This window comes from Peromyscus maniculatus, chromosome 18 (genome assembly GCF_049852395.1).
Source record: "Peromyscus maniculatus bairdii isolate BWxNUB_F1_BW_parent chromosome 18, HU_Pman_BW_mat_3.1, whole genome shotgun sequence".
Lineage (NCBI taxonomy): Eukaryota > Metazoa > Chordata > Mammalia > Rodentia > Cricetidae > Peromyscus > Peromyscus maniculatus.
Genome location: NC_134869.1, coordinates 31880443 through 31889163, shown reverse-complemented (window position 1 = coordinate 31889163; position 8721 = coordinate 31880443). Strand labels below are relative to the sequence as shown.

The 8721-nt window shown below is 39.3% G+C and overlaps 1 pseudogene; it reads right to left on the bottom strand.

Moving 5' to 3' along the window:
• Positions 1-7268: 7268 nt before the first annotated feature.
• LOC102921862 (large ribosomal subunit protein uL5 pseudogene) lies at positions 7269-7860 on the bottom strand (annotated as a pseudogene).
• Positions 7861-8721: the final 861 nt, after the last annotated feature.

Here is an 8721-nt window from a genome sequence, read left to right as displayed (position 1 = left end):
CAATAGTTGGTGTGAATAAATGCTCTTTCAAATTAGAATCTGGTGAAGTCACTCTACCTTCAGAATCCTCTAGCCTACTCAAGAGAAAAACCTTAAGGACACGTGGCTTTAAATCCCCCCTTGTGAAGCTAGACTCCTGTCTCTTATGAACAAATATCAATTAAAAAATGGATCAAAACTCAAATGGATGTCTAAAGTCTCTGAGAGTACTGAAAGAAACCACTGGCTGGCCACTATATCTTCCATGACATTTGCAACAAGAGCTGGTGAGAGAGGGAGGGAGAAGCCAGCAGGTGCAGATTCTGTGCCTAATGAAGTCAGGGGATGGGCTAGCAGGAATGTGTGAGAGCTCAAGGATGAGGAGGTTCCAACAGCCAGAAGGCAAAGACCTGCTTTCCAGCTGAACTCTTCCTAAGATTGAGGAAGGACTATTAGGGTAAAACCTGGGGATGTTCTCATAACATTTACTAATTAACACCAGTAAATTAAAGGTACATAATGTGGTGGGCATACATATCTAAGAATAATTTGCTTAAATTTGTTTTCAATTAAGGTTTTGCCTCAATTTAGTTGATTTTCATAATTAACGGGTTGGAGTTTAACTTGAAACTGACCAAAGAATAAAATGAGGCTGACATTTCCACACTAAGTCATATATTGAATTTTTTTTAACTCAAGCAAGCTTTGTGATAACAAGAGATGCCTGGGAAGAAGGTCTGTGTCAATAGAAAGGCTACAGTAGTTTACAGTGTTTGTTGTCTGTAGATGCATCAGACAACATCAGGGAATAGGCAGAGTATATATAGACATATGCCCTTTAATAAATAAATATTCACCCACCTTGAGAGAAGATTCCCTTAAAAATACAGTGATGATAAGTTCTTTCAAAATATTGAGCTAGAGTGATTTTTGTTTTGAATATGTATCTTCAGAATTCTTTATTTCTTTTTTAATTTAGTTTTATTTTATCGAAAATAAATTTTTCTCATAGAATACATTCTAATTGTGGTTTCCCCTTCCTTGACTCCTCCCAGTTCCTCCCTCTGTTCTAGATCCACCTCCTTTCTGCCTTTCCTTAGAAAACAGATGGCAAAGGCATAATAATATAACATAATAAAATAAGATAAAACAAAACTATTTGAACAGGACAAAACAAAGGAAAAGGTCCAAAGAAAATGCTTAAGAAACACATATAGATGCAGAGATACACATGTTTGCATCCGCAGGAGTCTCATAAAAACAAAAAAGAAGAAATCATAATATATATGAGAAGGACTTGTGAAGTTAAAAAAACAAAAACAACAAACAAAAAACAGAAAACAAACAAACAAACAAACAAAAAACCAGGTCCTGACCTATCATGAGACAAAGAACCTCCAAGGAATCCCTTGAGCTTCTTTTCTATTGGCCATCTATTGCTGGGCATGGGCCATACTATTACAAGTAGCTTGTTTCGCAGTGAGATTGCCTTGTAGAAAAGTAATTTTTGCATTTGTAAATGGTTATCTATTGGAGATGGCTGCTGGGTTATAGATGGAGGCATGTGTCCATTTGTTCTTTCAGCTCCTGAACCCCACCTGGTGCAGACCTATGCAGGTCTTGTACATGTTGCCACAGTTTCTATGAATTCTTAAGTGTGTCATTCCTGCTGTGTTTAGAGGCCTTGGTGTCCTCCAATCTCCTCTGGCTCTCACACTCTTTCTGTCTCCTTTTCTGCAGGGTTCCTTGTACCCTGAGTGAAGGAAGTTGATGGAGGCATCCTGTTTAGGGCTGAATATTCCAAGGTCTCTTACTCTTTGCATGATGTCTGGCTGTGGGTCTTTGTATTTGTTCCCATCTGCTGCAGGACAAAGCTTCTCTGATAGTGACTGAATGAGGCAGAATGTCATTAGGTGTCATTTTATCACCATGTTCCTTAGTAGAACTGTAGTATTTGGTTTTACCCTAGATCCCTAGGCTATCTAGTGTCAGGTTTGTGGTCACCTAAGCAATATTCAATATGGGTTATATTTCAGGGAGTGGGCCATAAATCAAGTCAGATATTGGTTGGTCATTCCCATAAGCTTTGTGCCACCATCACACTAGCTTATCTTGCCAATGGGACACCATCGTAGATCAAAGGGTTGGTATTTACATTTCTCCTTCGGTAGCATGCAGAGATCCTTCCAGTACCAAAAGCATTGGCTGATAGGAATGAAGGCTCCAGGTAGGTACCAGCTCAAGTTCTCCATAGTCAATGAGTTGTGTAAGTGTTGTTTGCAATAATGGAGACTTGCTGTCAGTTTGTACAGAACAACCTATAGCATTGGCAACAGCCTGGGTTGTTTGGGGGGATTCCCATGGGACCCCTTTGACCAACAACTCAATTAGATTGAACCCATTTCCAGTACTGGAATATACATATATAGATATATGTACACACACACACACACACACACACACACACACACACACACACAGAGGAAACCCCTCAAATGGTCCTCATTTTAGTTGACCCTCCCTCACCCTTCTCCTCCCTCTGTCTCCCAATTGAATCATCCCATTCCAGGCTCCCTCCCCATCCATCTATAACTATCTATTCTATTCATCTTCCAAGGGAAATCTAAACCTTTCACTTAGTCCCTTAAGAATACTCTTTTTGGTTCTACTGATTGTAGGTTGCTTATTATTGACTTAACAGCTAGCATCCACATGTAAGCAAATACATATGTTTCTGGCTCTGCATTACCTTACTCAGGATGATTTTCTTCAAGCTCCATCCGTTTATCTATGAATTTCATAATTTCACTTTTTAATTGAGGAATAATACTCTGTTATATAATGTGCCACATTTTCTTCATCCATTCATCTATTGATGGGCATCTAGACTGGATCCAATTTCTGTGGACTATTATGACTATAGCAGAAATAAATATGGTTGAGTATGTCTCTCTGTAGCAGGGTGGAACATCCTTTGGATATGTACCCAAAAGATATTAAGCTGGATCTTGAGGTATATCAATGTCCGTCTTCCTGAGGAGCTGATATACTGATCTCCATAGTGACTGTATGTGGTGTTTTGAATAGGTAGGGCCCCAATAGACTCGTGTGTTTGAATGTGTGGCCAATATGTAGTGGCACTATTAGGAGGTATGTCTGTTGGAGCAGATGTGGCCTTGATGGAGGAAATGTATCACTGTGGAGGTGGGCTTTGAGGTCATACCTGCTTAATCTATGCCCAGTGTGGTACAGTCTCTCCTTCTGCTGTCTGTGGATCAAGATGTAGAACTCTCAGCTCCTTCTCCAGCATCATGTTGGCTTGCATGGTGTCATGCTTCTCACCATGACAATAATAGACTAAAACTCTGAAATTGTAAGCCAGCCACAATGAAATGTTTTCCTTTAGAAGAGTTGCCATGGTCATGGTGTCTCTTCACAGCAATAGAAACCCTAACTGAGACACTGTATAAGTTTGCACTCCCACCAGCAATAGAAGGGTGTTCCCCTTGCTCCACATCCTCACCAGCATAAGCTGTCATTTGTTTTACTGATCTTGGCCATTCTGATGGGTGTAAGATGAAATCTCAAAGTAGTTTTCGTTTGCATTTCCCTGATGACTAAGAATGTCAAACATTTCTTTAAGTGCTTCTCACCCATTTGTGTAACATGTTTTGAGAATTTTGTTCAGATCTTACCCCCACTTTTAATTGGGTTATTTGTTTTCTTGATGTCCAGTTTTATTTTTTATTTTAGTTCTTTATACATTTTGGTTATAGTCCTCTATAGGATGTGCAGTTGGCTGCAAATCCTGTAGGCTGCTGTTCTGTTCAAATGATGGTGTTCTTTGCCATAAAGAATCTTTTCAGTTTCATGAGGCCCTGTTTGTTAATTATCGGTGAAAGTACCCGTGCTAAAGGTGTTTTATTCAGAAATTATTTTCCTGTGCCAATGAGTTTGATGTAATTTTCTCACTTTCGCTTTATTGGATTGAATGTATCTGGTGTTATGTTAAGGTCTTTGATACAGTTGGAGTTGTTGTTTTGTGCAATATGGTGATAAGTATAAATCTATTTGCATTCTCTATGCAGACGTCCAGTATGACAAGCACCATTTGTATAAGTTGCTGTCTTTTTTCAGTGTGCATTTCTGGGTTCTTTATAAAAAAAAAGTCAAGTCACCATAGGTGTGTGGACTTGTTTTCTGGGTCTTCAGTTGGGTCCCATTGATCAATGTGTCTGTTTTGTGCCAATACCATGCTGATTTTGTTACTATGGCTCTATAGTACAATTGAGATCAGGGATGATGATACATCAAGCAGGATTGTTTTAGCTATCTTGGGTATTTTTGTATTTCCATATGAAGTTGAAAATTTTCTTTTCAAGATCTTTGAAGAATTGTGTTGGGATGTTGATAGGGATTGCATTGAATCTGTAGATTGCTTTTGGTTAGATGGTCATTTTTCCTACGTTAATCTTACTAATCCATGAGCATGGGAATCTTTCCATCTTCTGTTATCTTCTTCAATTCATTTCTTCAGTATTTTTAAGATTTTTATAACACAGGTCTTTCACTTGCTTGGTTAGAGTGACTGCAAGATATTTTATATTATTTGAGCTGTTGTGAAAGATATTGTTTCCCTGATTTCATTTTCAGTCCTTTGTCATTTGTATATAAAAAGGTTAATTTTTTCTTTGAGTTTACTTTGTCCACAGCTACTTTGGTAATAGTGTTAATCAGCTGTAGGAGTTTCCCAATGAAAATTTTAGGGTCACTAATATATACTATAATATCATCTGCAAATAAATAAAGACAATTTGGCATCTTCTCTTACCATTTGTATCCCTTTGGTCTCCTTCACTTGACTTATTGCTCTAGCTAAGGCTTCAAGTCCTATATTGAATAGGTATGGAGAGAGTGGACAACCTTGTTTTGTTCCTGATTTTAGTGTGAATGCTTTGAGTTTCTCTTCATTTCAGTTATGTTGGCTATGGGCTTGCTGTAAACCGCCTTTATTATATTGAGGTATGTCCCTTGTATCCATAATCTCTCCAGGACTTTTATCATGAAAGGATGTTGGATTTTGTCAAAGAAATCTTTATTTCTAAATGAAACAGGCATTAGATTACCCATGCCTATTATTTATTTTTCTTGTCACTTAGTAGAGATTGACAAGCCTTTCTTTCAAGGCATTTGTCTGCTACCTGGTGGTCAGAGAAGATATTGCACCCTGAAGCTCAACGTTCAAGGCTACATTAAAAATGATTTAAAATTTACATTCAGAATGCATTCCTTCAAATTTTATCAAAGAGTAGGTCTTGCCTTAAATTAAATCATTGTTTTATTTATGTTTTGAGGCTGTAAATATTCCTTTGACAATAACTTATACAGAACAACTTCTATTCACATAATTTCTAGTATAATCTAAACAGTTTATCTAATTATAAGAAATAATAAAGTAGAAAAGGAAAATTGATACTTATTTCTGGAACTGTAAAGGTAAATTGCCTAAGTCTGTACTTGTGGGAACAATATTTTCTGGTTTCTTTTTTTTTTCTTACACGCACGCACGCACGCACGCACCACATCACAAGAAAGGAATGGGCTTCCTGTAATGATTGTTACCTTTTCGTAATTTTCCATTCAAAATTGTTACATTGATGTATATATTACACATATGTGAGGTTGTGAGTGTGTGAGTGTGTGTGTGTGTGTGCACATGTACGCTTGTGCCAAGCATGTGGATAGCAGAAGACAGTTTGCTAGAGTCTGTGCTCCCCTTCTATCATGTAGGCCCTAAGAACTGAACTCAAGAGGTCAGAATTGACAGTGAGCACCTTTATACCGAACCCATTTTGCTGGTCCATGTTTTTCCATTGTGATGCCCAGTCTCGACACTGTGTGGGTGCTGCTCAGAGTCTGACCACTTGCTTGAGCTTCTTCTGTCTACTTTTCCTCTGTTTTCATTTCCTGAACAAAGTCATCTATGTGGAAACCCAGGATTCCCAACCCAAGTGCAAGTTACTAAAACATCTACTTCCAGGAGAGAGGGATGGGAAACCGATGAGACAATGTCTACAGCCTCCCTGCATCTGCTTCCTCCAGGTTGCCTACAGGATCCTCATTGGGCTTTCATGGCCATCTTACATTTCTACACAGTTTGCAAAGTGTAAGGTATTTTAATGCACTAATTGAAATGAGCTATCCCTAGACACCCCAATACCGCCAAGAAGAGAGATCATGATATTTTGTTTAGTAGAAATCTACAAGGAGCAGATTTTAAATGTCCTCAACACCTTCTCTCTCTCTCTCTCCCAAAGGAGACTCAATTTTCTCAAAGAATAAAGCCTGGATAATGGCAGTGGTTTAACATCTGAATAACCATATAAACTTTCACATTCCCTACAGTACTGAGAAGTCTCTGTCCCTGCAGGATGTGGGTGAAAGACTACTTATACTATGTCCCTGGGGATGAAAAAGGAAAAAAAAAAAACTACTTATACCCTTAAAACACGCTGCTTCTTAGATATTTATCATAAAACAGACACAACAAAATCCAAACTACTTTAGAACTTTTACTTCATTTGCATTTCACATCTTGGCATCCTTTTTGAAATGGGATCTCCTTTAGCCCAGGTTGGCCTTGAACTAATTATTATAGTCCAGGCTGTCCTTGAAAGTTAGATCATCTTGCCTTCACCTAAACGCTGGGTTAATCGGTGTGGACCACTGTGCCCAACACCCTTTCTTATATTTTGTAACTAAGTGCCTCTGTGCTTTTCATGTCTGGAACCGGCACTAGGGATATATTTGTTGTTGTTGTTGTTTTTAAGAAAAATATGGGGCTGGAGAGATGGCTCAGAGGTTAAGAGCACTGACTGCTCTTCCAGAGGTCATGAGTTCAGTTCCCAGCAACCACATGGTGGCTCACAACCATCTGTAATGAGACCTGGTGCCCTCTTCTGGCCTGCAGTCACATATGCTGTATACATAATAAATAAATAAATCCTTTAGCCGGGCGGTGGTGGCGCACGCCTTTAATCCCAGCATTCGGGAGGCAGAGCCAGGCGGATCTCTGTGAGTTTGAGGCCAGCTTGGGCTACCAAGTGAGCTCCAGGAAAGGCACAAAGCTACATAGAGAAACCCTGTCTCGAAAAACCAAAAAAAAAAAAAAAGAAAAATATGTTATTATTGTAAGTGATGTCTAACAACTCCTGAATTAATCATGGTGATTTTGTAGTTCTCTGAGAAATGAAATATGTGTTACTATTTCTTTTTTTTTTCTTTTTGCATTCCTGAAAAAATTTCTTTGGCCTTTTGGATAAATTTTATTTGCCAGGAAGGATGATCCCATCATACTTCTGCTGGAACCAGTGCATGGCCTCCTTTTTGCTCATTCTGTGCTTGGCCCCAATGCAGCCTGTCCTGTGCTTCTTGTCTGCGATGCTGAAACCTGGCCTACCCAGCACCACACAGAAGTCCAGGCTGTAGATCCCAATGCTTGGGTCATATTTGATGCCCAGATTAATGTGTTCTTGAATCCCAAAGCCAAAGAAAGTTTCCAGTATCTGAGAAGTTATTTTTCCGTAGCTCATACTCCCGCACCTTCAGGCCTTTCTCCAGAATCTCCTCTGCCTTGGCTCCACGGACAGTGCAGTGAACAGAAATTTTCTCATTTCTTCGGATACCAAAGGACCTGATGGTGTATCTAGCTTTGGAAAACACAGGTGTCTGGCTTGTGAACTGCTCCAACACCTTGGCCGTCCGGGTCAGTCTGTCTCCACTGTCCCCAACACAGATATTGAGGCAGAGCTTGCGGACACGAAGCTCCCGCATGGGGTTCTCCTTTTTGCCTTGCTCTTGCGTCATGTTGAAGAAAAAGGCATGTTACTATTTCTTTGCTCAGCAGTTCTCCATGTGGGTGGGTATACATGGCAATAATGTAAGAATGCTGTGATGTATTTTCATCCCATAAGAAATAGGGGGAAAAAAGTGTTAATTTTGGTTAAGCCTACAATGAACATATCTTTCCCAAGAAAATACCAATGGCCCCCTCCAAAAGTTTCATTTTGTCAGGTCCAAAGTCATATCCTGTTCTTATACACACACACACACACACACACACACACACACACACACACACACACACACACATGCCCTGCCCTACCCCAGACGGTCTTGGCAGTTTGATCCCCAATAAACCTTTCTTTCTACCCATAGAGCAGTTTAGTTCAGTGACTTCTCTGTGTCATTGCTTATCCATTTCACTTGAACATAACATAGGAACAGGCCTCCCTACAGCTACTGGCCCACCTAATTTCTTTAGCAGCCTGGACCCCTTTCTCTTGCTTGGAGTCTGTATGATCTAAGCTGGGCATTTACCTAATGTTAAATGAATGCCTATACTCAGGAGGTAAGGTAGTGTTCTAAGAGACTAACCAGAGGTTCTGTCTTAGACACAGGAAATCCTGCATGAACTTCTATATGCTGGATGATCTTCACTAGGGATTCTGCACTTGTATGGATTCCAGCAATAGACCACACTATTGATTAATTTCTTCCTTGCAGAGGCAATGAGATAGACTAGCACATTGGCTTCATCAATGCTTAATGAATGAGATACATATATACACTAATAACCTAAGATTTGGTGCTGGTATTGAAGAAAAACAAAATTTAAATTTGTAGAAGGACAGAATTATCCAGTCTCCTAATTTCCTTAGTAATTGGATTTTCTGTGTAATT